Source organism: Quercus suber, unplaced genomic scaffold, assembly GCF_002906115.3.
Source record: "Quercus suber isolate HL8 unplaced genomic scaffold, Cork oak 2.0 scaffold_382, whole genome shotgun sequence".
Taxonomy (NCBI): domain Eukaryota; kingdom Viridiplantae; phylum Streptophyta; class Magnoliopsida; order Fagales; family Fagaceae; genus Quercus; species Quercus suber.
In genome coordinates, this window is record NW_027069834.1 from 638,596 (window position 1) to 643,755 (window position 5,160).

Genomic DNA, 5,160 nt, shown 5'->3' on the forward strand with positions numbered 1-5,160 from the left:
ATCCTATAAATAATCCCTATTCCTTCCTGAGATCACTTTTTGCTTTCCTACTCTTCAAAATTTCTCTCTGCCGAGCATTCTTCTCCCGTGCATAAATTCTTCAATCAAGATCACCCATTCCTAGAGCCCACAGTAAGTTTCTCTACTCCTTCCTCTTCTTTCAATTTTTTTTCCTTCACTTTAGAGTTTAAGAATGGGATTTTCCCATCTTTTGTCTATTGAGGCGTCTTTAGCTAACTTTAGAGAGGTTTCAAACATCCTTGGGGATGTGGATGTGGCTTATTGTCACGAGGGCGACATCACTGTCCATCGACATTCTGGGTCCAACACAGTGTTTTTTCCTTTGATGGCTATCTTAGAGGGAGGGGTTAGGTTTCCCGTGGACCCTCTTTTACTTAGTACCTTTAGATTTTATGGTTTATGTCCTGATCAACTTCCTCCTAACTTTTACTGAGTCATAAGTTGTGTCAGTAGATTGAATCAAATATACAGGTTATAGTTAAACTATCATGACATAAACTTTATGTACAATTTGTGTGGTAACATTAAGTCTAACTATTACTTAAAGGCTAGGGGTGTACGGGTACGGCTTATTTCATGCCTTCCTGATTCTAATAGAAACTCAGTAGGGGAATACGTTCGGGTGAATGGCAACTGGCTTGTCGACGAGCTCCCCTACCCATTTTCGCCACTTGAAGTTGGTTGGTACTGAGCACCTTTAATTCTTTTAATCGTGTTTTGTTCGTGATTTTTTTGCTTAAATAGACACTAACTAGTTTTTGTATTAATTTCATGTAGACGGAAAAAGGTTTAGACCAGACATTAGAGTAGTGCACGTGAGGGATTAAATTTCGTGCTCTGATCTGAAATATCATGAATTCCAACGGGCAAATCCAGGCGCCGCACCTTATACTCGGCTTCGCTCCCATTTACATGACTTGGCAGCTTTTCGAGCAAGCTTTACTGGTGGACAGCCCCTTGTTGTTGTATATAGACGTACGGCACGCCAACCTCCTTCCCCCTAGTTAACTGTTGGTGAAGCTAGAGACCTCGGCCCCTGGTACACTACTGCAAATTCTCTTGCAACGGTAAGGGATGCCTCGACTTATCTCATATCCCAAAGCCGTAGAGTCCACGTACCCATTGGAGCTCAGAGCTCTAGCCCGAATAGTCGAGCCAATAGCAGCCGAGTCGGTTAATTTCTCAGAAGCAGAGGCCGATCAAGGAGGAGAGATGGTGACTAAGCGAACAATGACCATTGACCGGTTCTTTCCTAGCACTCGTCCTGTGGCTCAGCCACAACAACCCCAAGGTAGGGATCAGACTCCTCCTCCTCTGTTGGCCATACCAAAAAGAGGCAGTGCACTGCCGATCAACCACCCAGGGTTCCAAGCAATGCTCCCTCAAGGACCCCTCCTCAAGCATCTAGCGAGATCAAGATCCAAGAGCCGAGTGGTGGTTCTCGACCAACTGCCTAGGTTGGGACCAACGTGGCATCCTCTTCTCAGCCTAAGGTGGGTTGGCCGAACACCTTCAGACTTGGTGACGAGCCTCTACTAGTGTCTGCTAGCGTAAGGACGTGGGCCCAGGTCAAATGGGGGTGGGTCGCCCAAAGCTTGGTGCAGGGCCTTCTATTGCCCGAGGATGTTCACTTCTTCTCAGGCGGGACTGAGAAATCGCTGGCTAAATGACTGCAGTGGCATACCATAGCGGTAACTTTCTATCCTGTCCTTTTCCATTTGTTTTGATGCATGTGTATTCCCTTTGCCTTCATACTTGTCATTATTGCGTTATCAGGCTACGCAATTGACCCACGTCATTAACGAGAGGTTAAAGGAGACCATCAAGGATGCCGAACAGGAGAAGGCCCTCAAAGACGTTATGGTTGCCACGGTGAAGGAAAAGGGCAAAGTTGCTGAGGTTGCCAAGAAGAAGGCACAGTCTGCTGAGAAAGCTCGGTTGATGGCGGAGAAAGAGTTGACTAAGATGGAGGTTAAGTTGGGGGGCACAAAGCTCAAATTGGTGGAGGCAAAAAGCCTAAACTTGGCCTAAGCTGACGAGATCGCTGACCTTAAAGCGGCCCTTGAAACCTAAGAGGAAAAGTGGTACAATGAAGGCTTCGGGGATGCTGAAAACTCCGTAGAGCCTATTATCCATCAAGCCCAGCATCATAGGTTCGGGGAAGGGTGGCTAGCAACCTTACAAGCAATGGGAATGGCAGAAGATTTCCCACTAAGGAACCCTGAGCAAATTCCATACCCAACTCCTCCTCCCCCCGTTCAAAGTCAAGCTAGTGTTGTTGACGAAAAGGACACCCCCAGCATGAGGGAGTTGGTGCGCATGATTGACACCCACGTGGAGATGGTTGATCTCGAGGTCATCAGCAACCTCAATACCGTCGAGGATGTACAAGCCCAGCCACTTCCCGCCGATCAACCAACCAAGGATACACTGGAACGGCAAGCCGAGGACGCAATCCAGCTCCCGCCCACTAATCCTTCAATTTGATACTTAGATTTTATCCTACCTTTGTTTTTTACTTGTATTTAATTTTCCCTTTCATTTGTTTGGTTTACCCATAGTCACCGGGTTGTGGTGACAGAAAAATGGTTTAACTTTTATTTCTATTTGCTTTATTTGATTAGCAACCAAACATTTACTTTAGCTATATTTATAAATGATCATCACATTGTCACTAAGTTATTTTTATTGCCATGCTTTATCTTTTCATTCCTGATGACCAGGTAGCCTAATCAAGGCTTGCCTCTGATCGGTGGTAAAGACAACTTTCACTTGTCTTTGAATAGATAGGCTATATCTTTATCTATTTGGAGGATGGAACCAAGCTGATAGAGGCTTGCTGTGTCTAGGAAAAATTAGCAACAAGCTCACACCCACTCAGCAATGAAGATTGAATTTGACTCATGCTTGTATATTTAATGAAAATGAATTCCAAGCTTCCATTCTTAAGGAGACTAGGTGTTAGGTTCCCATCTGTTAGGTGACTGAACAATGGTTTAACTTTTACTTCCATTTGCTTTATTTGATTAGCAACCGAACATTTACTTTAGTTATATTTATAGATGATCATCACATTGTCACTAAGTTATTTTTTTTTATGTGCTTTGTCTTTTCACTCCTGATGACCGAGTAGCCTAATCAAGGCTTGCCTATGATCAGCGATAAAGACAAATCTCACTTGTCTTCGAATAGATAGGCTATATCTTTATCTATTTGGAGGCCAGAACCGAACTGAAGGAGGTTTGCTTTGTCTAGGAAAAATTAGCACCAAGCTCGTGCCCACTCAATAAAGATTGAATTTGATGCATGCTTGTATATTTAATGAAAATGAATGCCAGGCTTTCATTCTTAAGGAGACTAGGTGTTAGGTTCCCATCTGTTAAGTGATTGGGCCTAGCCGAGAACGGGATTTTCATCGTTAGGTAATATTTATTATAAGGTTTCCACTTACTTGGTGATTAGGATCGAATCAGGAATAGGTTTCAGTCCTTAGAATAATTTGATGTAAGGTTTTCACCTACTCAATGATTAGGAATGAACAAGGAGCAGGCTTCAGTCCTTAGAATAATTTGATGTAAGGTTTCCACCCGCTCAGTGATTAGGATCGAACCGGGAGCAGACTTCAATCCCTAGAATAGTCTGATATTTAATTTCCTTTGCGTTTGTTGATCGGGGTTTAAAAGTTAATAATGATGGAGCCAAAAGTATGAATACACCTGCATGGACAAACATTGCTCTCATATTACTCAATATTGTACACATATGACATTATACTCAACCCATACTCATGCGTACTGATGGTCAGTGAAAACTTCTTCAAGTTGTGAATGTTCCATGGTTAGGGAAGTGGTCTTTCGTCGAAGTCTTCCAGATAATATGCACCTGCGCTAGCAATGGCAATAACTCTATAAGGCCATTCCTAGGTAAGGGCGAACTTTCCTACATTGACGTCCCACGTATTTCCTACCGCCTTTCGAAGTCTCTAGCACTAAATTCCCTCCTCTTCACATCCCTATTATACCTCCGCTCAAGCTTCTGTTGGTACTCCACTAGCCATATGGTAGCCAATTCCTAGCACTCTTCTAACTAGTCCAGATGCTTCACCATTAATTCATCATTCTTGGCAAAGACAAATCCTGCCACCCGAGCACAACTAAAATTCACCTCGGCCGGTATGACCGCTTCTGCTCCATACATAAGGAAAAATGGAGTTTCTCTCGTGGATCTCCTAGGAGTTGTCTGGTGTGCCTACAAAACACTGGGCAGCTCCTCGGCCCATCTACCCTTAGCGTCCTCTAATCTTTTCCCTAACTCGCTTACGATTGCTTTATTAGTGGTCTCATCTTGTCCGTTGTTAAGGGGGAAATTGATGCTTCTGAATAAAATGTTGGGAAACCAAGCTAAAACTCGACTATGGGCTCTTGAGATGACACCCAAAGGCTTTCGGTACGATGACAAGCCTATCCAAGCAAGAAAACAAAGGCTGCACTTGAAAAAACAGCAACAAAAGCCCAATGGAAAATACTTTACAATACTTAGTTAGTGCATGAGTGGTCCTGTTCTGATAGTTAAAGGGAAATAAATTCTCCAGCGATAAGGGTGAAGTTACACTTAAGTCCAAAGGATAAATTGTCCAACGGTAGGAGTGAAATTACATGGTCCGGCAATCAATAATTAGATAAATTTAGGAAAATTTTAACTCTTGAGGGTCCTTGTATGTCTCATTCAAGAGAAATTTATTGTACTTTCAACCATCATTATATTAATATGAAGAAAAAATTTCAAAAAGTCTCAAATACATTGTAGCCTCCCATAGTAAAACAATAAGTAAATATTAGTGGCCGCATAGTGATGAAAAATGAGTTATTTGGCATGGTATGAAGAGAGAGAGAGATCAAAACTCAGTGCAGCAAGAATTAAGCTAAGATTTTGGTAAGTGTGTATTTATAAGGCATGAATGAGATGAATGTGAGCTTTTTTTTGGTGAGATGAGATTAATACTAAGATCAAGGCTTTTTGTGAATGGTGGTATGTTTATGACTAGTTGAGAGACATTTATGGGCTGTGATTGTGTGAAAGGGGAAAAAGAGTATCTGAAATTAGATGAGTGTGGGCTAAAGATGATGAGTGGTGAGCTTG